Genomic DNA, 19,044 nt, shown 5'->3' on the forward strand with positions numbered 1-19,044 from the left:
GTCTTTAAAACAAAGTAGAAGTCCCTCAAAGCTCAGCTAACCTGGAGAAATGATAAATTCATTGGGTTTACCTACGGAGCATAGGTGAAGGTTTGCTTAAGTGTGTGAGTGACCCTAGTGCTGCTACATGGAAAGTCTTCAATGCAGCATGGATGGTGGCTTCTCCATAGTTGTATAGATGGAATCCCCCTAGTTAACCTTCCCCTTAGCACGTCCAAAGGCCCCAAGGTCACATGCTGTTAGGGCATTACAGCAGAACTGAATCCAAATGGCTGGAAGGAGTGGCTGGAATCAAAGTTGAGGGTCTAGTGAGCAGCTGCATTGCCTTCACTGAGGGATCTTCATGGCCAACAGGCCAGCTAGCAACAATCTCTTACAAGAAAGGATAGCAGATCTGCGGAAGATGGCAGCTGTTGTGTTCAGAGGGCTGAGTTCTACAACAGGCAATTCGAATGAAATACTGAAATAGAATAGGGGGAAGAGGGAATCATAGGATCGAAGACAGATCAGGCACCAGAGTGACCTCGAGTGATCTAAAGGTATAACATCAATTGGCAAGCTAAGCAATAGTGGAGGGACCACCTCGAATGCCCATTCCTGATAATGAACTTGATGTCTATAACCATCCGTGAGCCTTCATCCTGTGACTGATGGAAGCAGAGGCAAACACACAACTAATCACTGAACTGAACCCAAGGAACCCAGTGACAGAGAGAGAGGAGTGATGAGCAAATTGGCAAAGAATGGGCTGGCAAAACCAGCAGAGACAGCTGATCTGAACAGGGGAGTGCTCTTGGACCCCAGACCGACAGTGGGGAGGCCAGCATGGGACTGATCTGGACCCCCCAAATGTGAGTGTCAGTGAGAAGGCCTGGGCAACCTATGGGGCCCTGAGCTGTGGATCAGTGTCTATCCCTGGTATACAAACAGTCTTCGTGTGCCTATAGCACAAAGAGGGATGCTCTCTCAGCCTGGACTCTTAGGGGAGTGCCTTGACCCTACCAAGAGTAAAATGACAGACTCTAGATATCCCCTATGTGGAAGCATTTGGCAATAGGGTGGGAGGGGGGGGGAAGGGGAGTGCGGGAAGAGGGGAGGGAGAGGGAACTGGGATTGACATGTAAAACAAGCTATTTAAAATTAAAATAAAAAATGATAAAAAAAAGAAGTCCGATAATGAGAAAATGGGTACTTGGTTTTGAGTACTCTTCTCCTTTACTTCCTTGTCAAGATTAGTTAATGATTGGTCTTTCTGGAGTCCCGAGAAGCCAAATCCAGCGTATTTGAAGTTCTTGTCTTTTCCAGTCCTTAATGCAATCTATTTTCCTAACATAATTACCTGTAACTCCTGAAAATTGGAGAGAAAATCAGAATTATCTCATGTTCTTATTCTGCCTTTCTTAAATAATGGAAATCTTGCCTTCTAAAAGTAAACAAGTCTGGTAAGGTGTCTCAGTGAGGAAAGACGCTTGCTGCCAAACCTAGTGACCCAAGTTCAATTCTCACTTCCCACATGGTGAAAAAAGAGAACCTGTTCTTCCAAGCTGTCCTCTGGTCTCCACACACACATGCCATGGCATGTTTGCACCTACACAAGCAGTCACATATGCGTCCAAGCACACACATACGGAGTCACACATACATAGGGTCACATGGGTACAATCACACATATACAAAAAAGTGTTTAAAAGCAAACCAAACATTTCATGTAATACAGAGTACTGTTTCTTATTTGTTTGAACAATGCCATCACTTGGGGAACTGCAGACTTAGACGTTTGGCCTTTGGATTTGATTCATTGTTCTTGTATGTAGTCTTGAACTCTAACTCAATATGTAAGTTATGACTCCTGACCATCCTGCCTCTACCTCCGAAGTGATGGGATGTGTGAGTCACCACACCTATCTTACTCGTTTACCCTTTGTGAACATTTATCTGTGCTCCTTTGGGTTGTTCTTCCTCTACTGACTCTTTCAGATACAGAGTGCATGCCCTGAGAAAAAAGAATGCAATGCAATATGTGTGTGTATGTATAAATACATAAGTACAGCCTGCTCAGTCTGTATAATGTTACTTGTTTGTATGTTTCAGAGCTGACAGATGAGTGATGAATTTGAAAAAGAGCAAGGAGGGATGTGTGGGAAATAGTTTTAAAGAGAAAAATAACTCCTTTTAACATCATCTTGCTCAAATTCTTTTTCTCTCTTACCACACCTCACTTGCATGACTTGGTTTGGTTTATATCTTAGAGTAAAATGCCTCCCTGCTACACCAAACAAACGAACAAAAAACCATTAACACCATTTCTTCCTTTAAAAAGCAAACAAACATTTATTTATTTTACTTGTGTAAGTGTTTTGTCTGCATATATGTCTGTCTTTTTAATAAATGCATGCTTATTACCCAAGGAGGCAAAAAAATGGATGTTGGATTCGCAGGACTTACAGGCACTTGTGAGCTGTCAGGTAGGTGCTGGCCTTTGAACCTGTGGTCTGTGGAGGAACAGTAAGTGTTCTTAACCTCTGAGCCATTTCTGTATCCCAATCACTCCTTCAATCACAAATTGCTGTAACAAGTAGCCAAAGTCCTGGATTCCATCAGTAACAGGAATGACTGCTTGAGGGTAAAACAAAGCATATTACTGTGTGAAACGGCTGTTAAGTGTTTGGTCAGTTCTAGTTTCCCTTTGAAAGCATGAGTGGGGGTGTTTAATGCTTGTGCCTCAGTCTCCATTGGAAAGCAGGAGCAGGACATGGGTTTAGCTTCCTATCTTGGGCATGTGGAGAGCTCACAGGTTGTGCTATTGAAATGGGTCTGTCATTCCTGCTGAGGTAAAGAATGCTACCTGCCAGCATCTTACTATTTGAACAACCTCCAAATATTCTACTGAGATAACAATAATGATTTCACAAGAGTCAGATCTAAAAATAAAATGGCCATTGATTTATTCTTTTCAGTTTGACCATGGCAATTAGACTTAAATAATGATAAGAGTGTAACATCTTAGTGTGAAAATGTCTAGTTTCAACTGAATGTCTGACACTCAAATTTGATTTTGTTTCTTATTACCAAAGAGATTATACAACATTTAAAGCATACAGATGAAGTTACCAAACATTGCACAGCATTTTGACTCTTTTGATACCATTTTATACTTGGAATATTTGGATTTTTATGTTAAAACACTAGTAATGTCAAAATTTTGGTTTAATATATTCACACCTAATGTATCTTTTCTTTTGTTTTTTTTTCTCCATGGGTACTGTAGATTGATCCCACAACTTCAAACATGCTGTGCAAGTGCTCTACCATTGAGCTATATATTCAGCCTTATAGAATCTGAAATATAAGTTGGTTGAGTCAAATAGCAAGTGTGTATTGGACTAAAGTCTGCCCAATATGTTATATGGGTGGTATAGGTGTTAGGTCTATATGGAGTAGGCTCTCACAGAGTCTAGAACAGTGCCTGGCCCACAGTAAGTGTTAAATTAATGATTCTGTTCTTTGGACATACATGCATAGTCTGTCTAGTTCACTTTAAGTGGGTTTGTTACTTCATGACTACCTCACTGTTCTTGGTGAAGTCAACATCAAAGTGAATGAATAATCTTGTTCTTCCTCAGCACTTCAACTGTTCAAATTAAAAACCTAAGGATCATCTTTTATGTCCCCTTCATCTTGTGCATCAAAGTATTGTTGGCTCTAACTGGAAATATATCCAGAATTGAAATGTATGTCCCTATCTGTACTCTCATAAGCCTGGTACCACCATGTTGAGCTCCTCACTGCATTCTTGTTCTTTTCTGAGGAATTTTTTGCACAACAGCTATGAGAATTTAGGTAAACAGAAGCTAGGGTAGGCGAGATGTGTCACTGAGTACAGACACATGTCATCAAGCCTGACGACCTGAGTTAGATCCCTGGGGAACACATGGTATACGGAGAGAATCCACTCCAACAAGGTGTCTTCTGACCTCCATATGCACCGGGTGGCATGCAAATGCCCACCCAATAAATTACACATTCTGATTATCATGCTTGTCAATTCCCGGCCCTCCTCCCATCACCCTCGCAGCATATAAGCTGTGTACCAAGCACAGCCGTGTTCTGGTCTCTGCTGAAATGCATGTCTCATGCCTGAAACAATTGAAACCAGTTCCCCAAGTGCCCTGAGGGCTTTTAGTTTAACTTTTCCCAAATACTCACAAGCCTTGCCCACGAGACCATCATGGTCTCCTCTTTGACTCTTGTCCAGATTTGCCTCAGAACTTTTTATTAGCTACCATGGTCCAGCCATACAGATATTATTTATATTTCTCTTTCCTCCCTCAAGACCCTTGCCTCTGCCTCAGATGCTTTTGCTTAGCCATCTGTCTCCTCAAGCATTTTGTGCTTACAGATCCGGACTATTGTATCTATGGTAATCCACCTCTCCTTCCCACCAAAATGGCACTAGTATTGAATCTTCTCCAGAGCAGTTCTTCTCTATGAGTATCTTTTCCTTCTATCTTCCCCCATCGTTTTCCCTCCACCCTAGCAGCATAGATGCCCTCCCTGTACCAGCCACCGCTTTGTTCTAGCCTCTGTTACAATGCCTATCTCATGCCTAGATCATTTATGCAGTCACTGACCCATAAGAAACCAAAATGTTTGACAGTTGGGCACAACAACCAGAAATATGTTCCACTGTTAGTTGCTTTGTGATTTTAGAAGACAATATATATATATATAAACTTTGACCAGGTCAAAGGAAGGGAAACAAGTTATTTGCACACAAAAACAGTGAGATAAAGACACAGAGACATAAAGCTCATGTAAAAATTATCACTGTTTGGGAACATTAAGAATATATAATTATAATTTTGCTACATTCTTCATTTTCATTTTCATGGGAATGGAATTTCAATTACAATGAGGTCTTGGTGAGATATATTCAGCTTTTTGACAGCCATCTCAAGGGCTCTGGTGGAGACTTTTGGGAATCCTCATTTCTGGAAATCTTACTAGATATGGAACATCTTTCTCAAATGAACTATGTAAACTTTGCTGTGGAACAGTCCTTTGATTGGACCTCTAAGTGACTCCTATCTGATTATCTGCATCCTACTGCCATGCTATTTTGGTCTCTCTAGCTGCTCTGCAGACAATCAGAAATTTGATGAAAATTCTTACATATTTACAAATTTCTTTGGCTTTCCTAATATATAGTATTTGTAGCCATTAGAAGCATCTCCATCTTTGACTAAAATGAAATGAGAATCCAGTTCAAGTGCGGATACTGATATTGCTGGAGCAACGCAGGGATTGGAGCCAGCTGTCAACCCAATGTTTCTGTGCTTAACCTGGTCTTCTCAATACCATGACACTGAGCTTTGTTCCCAGCTCCTCTTTATGTTGAAATCACCAGAAATGATTACAGCACATGGTAAAGCCAATGGCCCACTACCAATGAAGGAATATGAATGAAAGAATAAAACCATGAACTACATTAACAGGGTGTGATACACACTTATAATCCCAGTTCTTGGCTATGGGAGGCAGGAGGAGTAAACATTTCAGTTCAACATTGACTATAGAGTAAGTTCAAGACCACTGTTCAAGTTCACACCCTGTCTCAACAGCAACAAAAATAGAACAGGCCTACAAATCTTAGACAAATCTTAGTCTTTTCTTATTCCCAAATATCATGCAATAAGAGTTTGCTTATTATACTTCCAAACCACTTAGGGATGTCGCTTAGTGGTAGACAATTTGATCAGCATGCATGAGGTCTTAGTTTCAGGTACAGTCTTTGGTAGTGGTAAAACCAAGACAAAATAAAACCCATCCCTTCCAAATGAACCGACAAAACAACAACAGCAAAACCCCTCCCATACCCGAAGTGATGATGCTAGCTCAACCAAATCATTCATTCAGTGACCATGGACTATGACCAGACACTATTATTGATCTGATGATAAAAGAATTAATGAAGGAGAATTAAAGAAAGACAGATTGCGTATTTAAAAAGATATTAAGAAGTCAAACTCTGACAACAGCTACTGGGAACAAATGCAGTCAGGGTGAAATGCTAGACATGACTTGCTCAGCGAAGTCAACATTTTAACTGGGATAATGCAGATTGAAAGATTCTATAGAGAGTAGATTGAGGCACATACCTATAATGATGAAAAAGCAACCACCAGGTGAAGAACTAGGGAAAGACTGTTCCACCAGAGAAGAAGTAAGAAAAGATAGGAACAAAAGTAAAAAAAAAAAAGTCCATGTGGTTGGAGTGCAGTGAGCAAGGGATGGGTGTGGGAGAAGATGAGGTGGGGAGGCGCTAGCGGCCTGGCTGAGAGATGCTTGAGACTCTTAGAAACGTACATTTCCAAGAATGATTTCTATTTAGATTGCAGCAGAACATCCCTAGAGAGTTGATGTTTTTAAGCAATTAGTGATGGTGGGACTGGGGAGATAGCTCAGCTGTTAAGAGCACTGACTGCTGATCCAGAAGACCTGGGTTCAATTCCCAGCACCATCATGGCAGCTCACAACTTTCTGTAACTCTAGTACTTTGTGACATGGCACCTATGACAAAACACAATGCACATAAAATAAAAATAAATAAATTAAAAAACAATTCCCGATTCTGTATGATTTAAGAGAAAATTTTTAGGCTATGTATTTAGATTTTTTTCTTTTAAAAAAAAACTGTTTTAAGCCGGGCAGTGGTGGCACAATCCTTTAATCCCAGCACTCGTGAGGCAGAGGCAGGTGGATCTCTGAGAGAAACCCTGCCTCGTAAAACCAAAACAAAAAACACGTGTTTTAATTAACATATAAATCAATGGGCTTTATTACAGGAATGGAATTTTCATACATACTCATCATTGTACCTTGTTGTAATGCATCCCCTCCCCTGTGGTCCTCTACCATCCTTCCTCCCACTGGCTCCCTCTTTCATCAAATGCTCCCCCTTCTGTTTTCATGACATTGTCCTCTCGCGCAAGCAGAAGATGGGGTTTGGGGTTAGAGTAGAATGGACAGGTTGGCATTGAATTCAGGACATGTTTTGATAGTGGCTAAGATGGGAGGTGGTATTAAGAAGTTTGGGTTTTAATGAATCTTCAGAAAAACTTCATAGAACGCTAAAAGTAAGAGAGCTAATGGGAAAGACAGGTTCAGGGTAAACCACTGGAAACCCATTAAACTTTGAAATTAGAGCATTCACAAGAACAATACACAATTCTAAGGGCAGTCGCACTGGGTCTTTTAAAACCTCCAGTGGGCATTTGTACCCTGTGGCACAGCCAGTTAATCTTTTGGAAATCTTTAAACACCAAGTCAGCTTCCTTCAGCAAGATGTGAGTCTTCATTCGATTCTAACAGAGTCAGTTTTCAATAAACTTGTCAAAAATGACCTGTGATAGAGCCTTTCCATCTGTCCTGTTAAATGGTAACATTATTTAGCACTTACTCTTTGGTATCATCTTCACCTGGGCCCCAGCATTGTCAGGTGGCTTAGCAGAGAAAAAAGACACATAGAAGATATTGAAACCGCTCAACTGGCCAAACGAAAGTTTATTTCTTGCTTTTGTGCTTTGGGTCTTCATATATTGAAAAAAGATTCTGGTGTGAAAGGTAGTCAAAATGCTTCAAACTGTTATCCTAGAATACTGGCATGTGAACCAGCACTGTGTCTTAATTATATCAAGATTATTCTCCTATTGCTTAAGTCATAACCAAGAAACATAAATTATAGCCAACGTGCTACATCAAATAAAGACTTTGGGGTTTTAAGGAAAGGTGTAATGTGCTATGATTTATGCTTTGGGAGATGATTCTGAATACAGAGGTGACAAACAGCAGAGGAAAGGTTAGTGGAAACAGTCGTAAGGGATCATGGCAATAGTTGAAGTGAGAGGTGATGGTGGTTCACACTGGGCTTATATCAGATGCTGAGGAATGATCGTCGTGCATTTTGTAGGTAGAGATGCTAATGTGTCCTGAGGATTGGATGTGGTGATGAAAGAAAAGAGATGAAGGCAAAGATTAAGAAGGAATAATTGAAAATGACCCTTTAGGTTTCTGACCTGAGAACCAAATGATTCATTGCTATTCACACGGTAGGAAGATCTACCTCTCAGGCTCTTGAGCATTTGAATGTGAGACAGGGGAGGGGGGGACGACACACGACAGAAAAGGTGAATGAGAACTAATCAGTGACATACATAGGAGGTAAAAGATAAAGAGTGTGGAAAAACTAAAGGAGAAAATATTTTCTGAAGAAATGAGTGGTGAACTGTAACAGTTATTGATGGAAGATGAGATGAGGGCAGAATGTTGGTCATTACATCAAGTTGGAAGCCTTTGTGATGATCCATTTCAATAGAGTGCTGGAGAAGAAACCCAAAAGAGAGGTTGAGAAGAAAATGTGAATCAAGAATATGGAAGCATGTTGTGCAGGAGAATACAGACCGACATCTGTTGTTGGTTACCCTACTCTGAAACCCTTGGAGGCGGGGGTGGGAGAAGATGCAGCACCAACGACTCAGGCACCAGGTGTCTCTGGTCAGGTGTCTCTCTGTCAGCAGTCTCTGGGCATAGAGGCAGGCTTGGCTGAAGGAGGAAGTGTCTTCTTGCATGCTCATGCAGGCTGTCCTTGGCATCTGTGGCTTGGCTAGGGTGGCCGGCAATTTCTCCAATATATCCACCTTTTTTTTTTTAATGGGACTTAGTGGGAGTCAAATTTCTAGCTTCGGACTCATTGTCTGTGCCTCAGAGAGCATCCAACCTGATGGATCATGCCTGTCTTGGGTTGGCCTGCCTCACAGGTCCTTAGCCATCATTGACTACTGGCCCTCGAGGGATGACATCTCTGAGAAGCATGCCTAGGTGAGAGGAACACCTGTCAGACTATGCCTCAGGAGTTTCTATGAGCCAGGCCCGAGAGACCTCCCAACGAGGGCCACGTTCTAGGTATCAATGTACCAGGAGAACCCCGAGTGGGGAAACACTCTGTAGGAGACACTTAAAGAGAAGGATTGGTAATAAGACAATCAAAGCATAGGAAAAAGGGGGTCACTCCTGAGCCAGTCCCATGCTTTCAGGTAAGAAAGAGCACACACATCCAGAGACCAGGCCCCCACGTTTTCGGGAGAAATCCAGGGGACCAACATCAAGGCCTCATCCCCAAAAACCTCCGGATCAGCAGTCTTAACCTTAAGGCACCTGGTGAGCAATGTTGATTTTAATGACCTGACCTGAGGCTCCTTACAGAGGGAGGGTAAATTCCCCATTCTCTTAATGGCAGGAGACGTAGACAAGAACAAAGTCTAAAACAGACAAAGACAGACTCGAACAAACACGGCAAGTGTGTCGGACCTGAGTGTAGCAGATGTCCCTACCGAATGCACCAGGGGTACCAGACCGACACAAAGGAAAAGGCAGAAAAGAAGGAGGGTCCCCACACTCATCTTCGTGAGGACCAAGGGCATGGAACACACAGGGTCCAACTCACTGAACAAGTCACCAAAAGAAAGGGTGCTGAAATGCACCGCGAGAGTGAAGGGGAGTCTAAAAGTTGTCGATAGTGAAAGCGGAAGTGCACCAACTTAGGCTCCATCCACCTATGTACAGCCAGCAACAAAAGGCAAAGATCAGGCCCCCCAAAACAGCTGTGGTGATGGACAAAAAGAATCCACCTTGATTCAAGCAGGGTCGAGGCCCATTCCAACACAGGCTCCCACAAGCCCCATGTCTAGGCACCAGATGTTTCAGGTGACCCTGTTCGAAAACCCCTTGGGGGAGACTCAGCACCAAGGACTCAGGCACTGGGAGTCAGTGAGTAGCAGAGCATGCTGCAGACTCCTATTAATAAAGGAGCCTTAGGCAGGGACATCTACTACACTCAGGTCCGACACACTTGCTGTGTTTGTTCGCGTCTCCTGCCATTGGCTCAGGCGGCTGCCTCTGCTGCATTGTCCTTTCCGCATTGGTGTTTCCAGGTCAGGTTCTCAGCAGTTTCTGGGCCTTAGAGGAATGCATGGCTCGGGGAGGAAGTGCCTGCCTTGCATGCCCTCGCAGGCTGGCCTGGGCACCTGTGGCTTGGGTAGGTTGGCCTGCAGTTTCTTCTACAGAGATCAATTCTAGGAGAAAATGTGAGAGTTTATTAAACTATGCTGCACGATAATGGGATACAGTAGGCGGGAGAAAAGGATGTGCCTAAGATGAGAGGACAATGGCCTGTGAGAGGTGCTTCAGTTTGTAAAGTGCCTCTTAAACAAACACGAATACTAGACTTTGGATTCCCAGAACCCACGGGAAAAGGTAAGTATGGTGGCACACACTTGTAATCCCAGCACTGGAAGATGGAGACTAGCCAATTGGAGAGCTCTAGGTTCAGGGAGACATGGCTAGAAGGGGTGACTATTTGATTGCAGCCCTGAAGTGAGCTATTTCAATTGAGAGATGTAACCAAATAGCCTTTGGCTGAGCAATTAAATTTATCAGGCCATTTTGCAGGACAGCTAACATCATCTAGCCTTGCCCTGTGTCCAGTGTTTACAACATCTTTCCCACATCATCACACATTGTTCTTTTGTTCAGTTGGGAGGCTGGTCTCATTTTTAACTGTTGTATCAAGGTCAACTGCTGAGTAGCAGTAGACAACATGCACAGAAGAAATGGAAACCATCCCTCCTCAATTCTGGGCCTTAGGAACTTCTGGAAATACTTAGGCATAAGCAAATATGCATCGAAAGGATTTGGACTCCTACAAACGCAGGTAACCAAAAGAGTTAGTGTATCTAGGCACAGATATAATGATGACTTTATTGGTACCCAGAAGTTGATGAAGCTTGGATAAAGTGCCCTTAAGTCTGGGATTATTATGCTTTAGCATACAAATATTAAATGATGCCTAACCTTAGAGACTGTGACTTTAGAGTGCTGGGGTTGAAACCCAAAATTCCTCATTTCTCATATTCTCTCAGGAGCTATTGGTAATACTGGATCAGAAACCACACTTCAAGAACCATGGGCAGAAGGAAGGAATCAATCCCTTCTTGGCAGTTGAAACCAGGAAAAGCTTCATAGGAAATGTATGTGACTGAGACCATCCATGGGAGGTACAAAAGGGTCCTTCTCTGTTTCTTTGGATGGCATCTGAAAGAAAATTAATCACATGATGATCTACTTTGACTGCTAACAAAATGATAAGGAACACATTCATTCTTTTACCAACCACCCCTAAGTATGTTGAGTTTTGGTAGTACAATATTAAGGAATGTCTAAGTTTTGTCACATAAACATGATGGGGAATGTGTTGGATGACAGTTGGTTATTTCTTTACTTTGAATCTATATTCTATGACTCCTACATCATTTATAAAGAAGGAAAGAGGAGCAAGGTGATTTTCATTTCCTACCATTAAATATGATAGATTCTTAATCAACATTGCAGAAAGATAGCCACCCTTTTATCCTCTGGGAAACCATCGCTGAGTTAATAGCATCAGGTTCTACTCAAGTGATGAAGAGGCTTTTTTGGAATATGCTTCTCTGTTGGCTAATATTCTTTGGTTGAATTTTTAGATTGAGCAGAGCCCAGAAGTGGTATTAGTCTCCCTGGAGGCTTGCATAGATAAAGAGTGTTCATGCTGATACTTTGTAGTTGGTTGAAGCTATCTTGTTATAAATAGGAAATATGTTTTTGTTGAAAGCATATTTCTTTTTAAATGACTCTAATATATTTAGAGAAGTAGAATGTCTATACTTCAGAGTACTTTGCTGCATCCTATATCATACATTTTACACTTTTTTAGGTTCTGCCAAGTTACCACCGGGACAGGTTGAGCTGATTTACATCCACAATCATGAGAATAATCAGTCCCTATCTTTTGCTAATACTAGCTGTTTCTGTTCTTTCAAAGTCAAGCCAAGCTGAATGTTGGAAATATTTTAATTTTACTGCACTAACAACCAGTGAACTTAGGTTATGTCAGATATTTGTTGATTCAACGTTTCTTCCTTTGATTTGCCTCATCTCATTGCATGCTGAGTTTTCTGTTGTTTGCCTGTTCTTCAAGATTTGAAGTTCTGTATGTGTGTACTCTCTCTCTCTCTCTCTCTCTCTCTCTCTCTCCCTCTCTCTCTCTCATGCACTCACGCACACACACATGCACACACACACACATGCACACATGCATGCATGCAACCATTATGAGGAGGTACCACAAGAATTTATTTCAGTTGGCTGCTTATCTTGTAACTTGTGGCTTGGGGCATATATACTCACTGTGTTTCGATTGGTAAAGTGTTTCTTTTATTACTTCTGAGCATCATGTCAGGCTTAGAGAGACCATTCCCATGGACACATGGCTATTTTTCTTTTACTAGTTTAAAACTATATTTTATGAAAAAAAAAAACTATATTTTATGATTGCATCTTTAGCCTTATGATATGTTTATTAGTTTAATAGTATGTTTTATTATTACTTCTTTAGCCTTATGGCATTTCCTTTTATATAAAGTATGAGAAATAAATTAGTGTGGTAAAATTAAGAAAGTTTTAGGCATATTAGGATATATGTCAGAGGAGATCTGTCTGCCTGGGCTGGAGATGGAAACTTGTGAGTTGAAGTTACCTAAAAGACTTTTCTTCAGGAAATCACCATTGTGTCATATCTGGAACTTTCTTTTGTCAAATAGCTCTTTATGTACCTTCTTTTGCTTTATCAATCATAAATCATATAATTAAACACAACTGATGAGTTCCTGAAGCAATCTTGAGATTTAGAGACTGAGCAGGGGCGATTGAGAAGAAAGGACCAGGAAAGTCATAGACACATCAGAGAGGGTTGTTTTGCGATGGAAGCCAAGAGGATTGTGTCTGAAGAGTAAAATGAAGCAGCCACCCTTGCTTCACGGCTGGAAGAGGACAGAGCCATGCCATTATGTTTAGTAGTATTGAGGTTATTAGTGACCTTGAAAAGAGAAAGCACGGTGGCATAGTCACAGTGGAAACACTATGCAGTGGATTTCAAGCGAATCTACAGGTGAAAAGTTGAGATAGTCACTATGGACAAATTCAAGAAACTGCGCTGCAGAGAGGATCAAAGACATGGAAATGGAGATGGAAGATGGGGTGGTAAACATATACTTTAGCAATGACAGGAAAAGTATCGTGGAGATGGAGACATTGGAGCAGGAGAGAAAGAGGAGACAGATTCAGTATCTATAAACCTTAAGTTTGTTTCTTTTCTCAATGAAAAGCCTGTTGTCTCAAAATCATTACTTGATTTATTTAAATTTTCCTCTGATTTAAACACAGCCTAAGACAATTTTCCAGTGATTTCTCTGGATCCTTGTTTTATTGGGTAATTTTATTTCAGCAACTATGTTTTTAATTCCGTGAGAACTGTATCTTTATCCACTATCATTTCTTTTGTCTACCAGACTAATTTTGTCCGATGGATGCAATACTCTCTTGGCTATCTCTTAAGACACTACTTCAAATTTTAAACTTTATCTTCCATTTTCCTTGTTTGCTTTCTTCTTAGATGTTGGCTGTTTTGGCTTATCATCTTAGTGAGTTCATATGCCATTGTCACTTGATACTACAATTTGGTAAGTGGTGTTGGGTCCTCAGTACATCTGAAAGTCACAGTTCATCTGACAGGCCTCCTCTCTGAATTCGGCAGTTGTTCAAGTGAATGAATGAGTACCTACAGAATAGTTCCTGTTTATCAAGTGTAGTTAGGGGGTGATTGAAGTCTGGATACCTAGTAGTTCAAAATTAGAGAAAGCATCTTACTGGATGTATTGGAGGATACAACAGTGGCACTAATATGCCCGTTGTCACCATATCCTATATTGACACCAAATTACCTGGGCACTCACCTTTTCTCTTTCCGAGCAGAGGGACCACTGTAGTTTCCCTCTCTGTGCACTGGAAGGGATCTATTTAGAAAGCTCTTTTTGCTGGGTGTAGCCAGAGGTGAGCACTATAGCAAGACTTCACAAAGCTGGAGAGTGGCCAGTCTGCCTTGGCTCAAGTTGCTGCCTTTTGCTTTATGACTCACTCTAGCTTCTGGCTGCTGCCAACTTTGAGTCTTTTCTGGGGCTCCATTTAGAAGATTCATGATCATTTCTTCAAAAATACTTCCCCTGTTGCTGGGTTAGCAGGATGTGAGCTCCAGAACGTCAATGCTGCTTCTGGGAGGTCACCAGTGACCTGCCATCTAGACTAGAAAGCTAGGCTGCCTGGCTTAGGCACACAGCTTGCACTCCCTGTGACTCTCTTTACTTTATTTTTAGAAATTGGGTAATCATTGTAGTTGACGTGTAAAATTATTTAAATGGATGAATACATATAAACTAACTGGTTTGCTATGATTTCATAGTCTAATAGTGAGATTTCTTTTCTAGGAATCTCTGGATTGTTCTTTGTCTTATATTTCTATTTCTTTTGACATTTTAGTGGGATTTGGAAAGAAGATAAACTGTATTGAATTGACACAGTGCATCACTTTAAACTATGAATGAGCACTTGTCTTTGAAAACTATTTTTTTAAAAAATGAACATTCAAAGTTCTTAACCTTCTAGCATTTGATTGCATCTTCTCTTTATTTATCTAGAATAAGATAGTACAATTGTAAGAAAGTTTAGAATGCAGGTGTGGTGCTATATGCCTGTAGTCCCACAATTTGAGAAACTGAGGATTGGAGAGAGAAGGAGAAGTAGAGGGAGAGGAAGAGGGAGAGGGAGAGGGAGAGGGAGAATGGGAGAGGGAGAATGGGAGAGGAGAGAGAGACAGAGAGAGAGGTGAGGTAAACCTAAGAAACAGTGAGAATCTGTCTCCAACAAAACAGAAGAAAACAGATGAGATCGGGCGCGTTCAGGGTGGTATGAGATAACGCAATCACAAAAAGACAAACAGGGTATGTTCTCACTCACATATGGTTTTTAGACATAGAGAAAAGGATTACCAGCCTACAATCCACACGCCAGAAGAGCTAGAAAACTAGGAGGACCCCAAGAGAAAAGCTCATGGTCCCCAGAAGAAGGGAAGGGGGACAAGAACCCTTGAGCAAATTGGGAGCACAGGAGAGGAGGGAGATGGAAAGTGGAGAAGGGGTGAGGAGAACAGGAGGATTGAGGCAGGAGAGGAATAGAAGAGGGCAGGAAAGGAGATGCCTTGATAAATGGAGCCAGTATAGGTTTGGGGAGAGGTTTGGAACAGAGGAAATGGTAAGGGATCCACAGGGATAACCACAACTAAGAATCTAGGCAGTGGTGGAGAGGTTGCCTTTGATGTCCTTCCTCTATAATGAGATTGATAACTACCTTGGTTACCATTCCTAGAACCTTGGCCCAGTGTTGATCAAAACAGAAACAGGCACCTACAAGTGAGCACTGAGCTATACTCCCGGTATACAGTTGTGGAGAGGAAAGAGAGATGACCAAATGAACCAAGACGGAACTGGAGATACCCACAGAAACAGTTGACCTGACCTAATGAGAGCACGCAGACCCTAGTCGTAAAGCTGGGGAACCAGCATTGAACAAAATCAAGCACTCTGAATGTGGGTACCAGCTAGGAGGCCAAGGCAGTCTATGGAACCTCTAACAGTGGAGTCAGGATTTATTCCTAAGTCACAAATGGACTTTGGGGGCCCTTTCCCTATGGAGGGATACTATTGCAGCCCAGATACAGAAAGGAGGGCCTGGGCCCTCCCCCTAAATGATGTGATGGACTTTGATGATCCCCCAGGAGGGTCTCACTATCTCTGGGGAGTGGGTGGGGGTGGGTTGGTGGGGTTGGTGGGAAGCATGGGAGGACGGGAGTGTGAGAGAATGGGAGGATAGATATGTAAATAAGAGTGTTTCAAAAATAATAATAATAAATGTAGAAAGGTAAAAAAAAAAACAAAAAATGGAAGAAAACAAAACAAAAGCCTTAGCATTCATCTAAAAGAACATCCTTCCTTCCAAACTAGGCAAAGAACTGAATATCTGTTTAGAGGAATGTCCCAGAGTAGAGTTGAGTCGAGCTGAGGTCTCTTGTTTCCTACTTCAGCTCCATATCATAGTCACCTAGGCCCTAAACTTCATTTGCCTGTGGACTTCCTAAGCCCGTTCTTCTTAAAGCAATGAGGTGTCTCTTTCTACAATCCTCCTACCAGCCTTTCACTCTCATCCTCTTATCCTGATTGCCTTGCTGTTTTATGTTGTTAATGACGCCTTCATTTCAAATTTTATTTTTTTAACTTTAAAATTTTCTGTACATTTTTCTATTGTATGTTGTGCATCTTCCCTTTTCCATACCCTCTGACCTTTCTTTCCTTTTCCCTCCTAGATCTCTCCTTTGTTCCTCTAGGCAATTTTACTTGTTTTCATTTTATGTATATGTGCATGATTTTATCTGATGATATAAAGCTTAGGAACCACAGATTATGAAAAAACATATGGCATTTGTCTAAGACTAGCTTAATTTGCTTACTATGATTATCTTTACTTGATTAATTTTCCTGCAAACAACATAATTTTTCTACTATACTCAACCTCTGGCTCCCAGCTGGACCTTTTCCATTGGCCTTTAATCGCACTAAAATCTTTTTCTCTAATTAAAAGAAGCAACCACCTCATCCTATTTCTATTCTATTTCTTCTCTCTGTCCCCTTCAAACTCTTGCAAAGCTTTCTATGTGATTAGCACCTGTTCTCCCTCTCCTATTTCCCCATCCCTCTTGACTCTTTGTCTTTAACAGCCAAGCATACACCTCTCACTATGGTTATGTCTGACCCCTATGCGTCTAAATCTACCAAACCCTATCCTGTCCAGATCTTCTGTCTTAGTCCCCTTGCCCATTCCTTCTTTCCTTTCCAAACATAGCAGTCTTCCAGTGTTCCACAACTCAGGGAAAAAAGGCAGAGTCACCCAATAACTCTTGCAATCCCTGAATTCAGGGCTTAGCTTTAATACCCTTTGTTACTTATGTGCAACTAAGTACCAAGACTGTTGATTTTGTTGTACAGGGAGGCATCTCTCAAGTCCACTTATCTAGTGTTCACATGCAGCTGACATTGTTTCTTCCCTAACACATTAGAACACACCTCTTTTTTATTTCTAGCCACTAATTACCTTAATCATTTTGCTTCACTATGACCAGAATTTTTTTAGTTTTTTATTTATTTTTAAGTTTAAATTTAGATTACAAACAAGGTTGCTTCACAAGTCAGTTCCAGGTCCCTCTCCCTTTCCCTCCCCTCCTCCCATGCCCTCCCTCCAACCCCCCATCATCCCCTCATTTCCCCAGGGAGGGTGAGGCCCTCCATGGGGGTGTCCATAGTCTGTCATTTCATCCAGGGCAGGGCCCAGACCCTCCCCCAAGAGTTCAGGATGAGAGTGCATCTCACATTGTTTGATGGGAGTCCAAAGTCCATGTGTATACTCGGGATGAGTACTGATCTACTGATGTTTTTAAAGTGCACATCTGTCCGGGTGTGGCAACATACATCTTTAATCCAAGCACTCAGAAGGCAGAAGCCAGAATGACCTACATAGCAACTTCCAGGCCTGTTAGGGTCACATAGAGAGACCCTGTCTCAAAAATCACACATCTGGTGATGTTGCCTCTGCTATCCCACACTCCTTAACACATATTTCTTTACAGCTCATCAGGAACTTCTTGGTATTCTTAGGGAAATGATAAATTCTTCAATGTGGCCTTAAAACTCTCTTCATTTTGGGCTCTGCCTGCCTTCCCAGATCATTGTTGCAAAATATTTTTTCTTTTGTCCCTCCAAACCCTCCCTTGCTCTCTTTCTAAATCATGGCGTCTTTTTCATTGTGTGTGTCCCTTTTATTTTTATTTATTGTTGCAATTGAATATAATTACAGCATTCTCTTCTTCCCTTTTCTCCCTCCAAACCCTCCCATGTATCTTCTTACAATCTTTCAAATTTATGGCCTCTATTTCTTTATATCTGCTAGGCTTCTTCAACCTCGGGGTTTTTGCACAAACTGTTTCTTTAGCTTAGAGCACTCCTCTCTCCCCTCTGCTTGTCAACTTTTTTTCAATGTTCTGGACCTCACTATCATACTTATGCTCCAACATTCCTTATACTGGGAAAGTCTCATTTTTCACTGATTAAGAAAGGACTCCTTACCACTGGTTTTCTTAGTACAGACTATTGATCCACCACCTATGCACTTACTTATGTAAATACTTAAAAAACGCATCTCTCTCTTCAATCTCCTAAATCCACTCAATAAGTACTTACTGAGTCCTCACTATGTATCAGGCATTATTTTATAAGATTGAGAACTCTAAACAAATATACAATGTGGCTAAAGAAAGTGCCACAATTAAATAATTTGTGGATGAACAGAACAGAGAAAAAAGACTGTTGCTCAGGGCAGGAGAATTAGAGAGGAGCAACTGAGCAGTGGTTTGAATGAATTGAGGAAGCAAGGCATCGGGATGCCTAGAATGTGAGCCTTTGCCAAGCAGCAAGGGTAAAGACTAGCAGGTGTCTAACTTGTTCAAAATATCCAGGATATCAGTCCGTTGGAGTACAAAGAAGGGAGAGCGGCACGAAGTGGTGATAGAGGTATGGAAGTTTCTCAGAAAGCCTGAATATAGAGCTACCATACGACTCAGCTATACCACTTCTGGATATGTCCCTGAAGGACCCTAAGTCAACATATGACAGAGACAATTACACATCCATCACAGTACCCGAGATATTGAATCAGTCTAAGTGTTCATCAGTGGATGACTGGATAAAGAAAATATGAACATACACAATAAAATTTTACACAGTCATAAAGAAAAATAAAATCATGAAAAAGAAAAGTCTTTGCAAGAAAATGGACAAAACTGAAGATAATTATGTTAAGTGAAACAAGCCAGATTCAGAAAGACAAACACTGCATGTTTTCTCTTATATACAGAACCTCGATTTAAAATCATGTATATGTGTATGTGTGTAAATATGTGCTTCTTTCTGCGGTGTGTGTATAAATTTGTGTGTTTCTGTGGTATGTGTGCACACA

Source organism: Mesocricetus auratus, unplaced genomic scaffold, assembly GCF_017639785.1.
Source record: "Mesocricetus auratus isolate SY011 unplaced genomic scaffold, BCM_Maur_2.0 Super-Scaffold_100003, whole genome shotgun sequence".
In the NCBI taxonomy this organism is placed as follows: domain Eukaryota; kingdom Metazoa; phylum Chordata; class Mammalia; order Rodentia; family Cricetidae; genus Mesocricetus; species Mesocricetus auratus.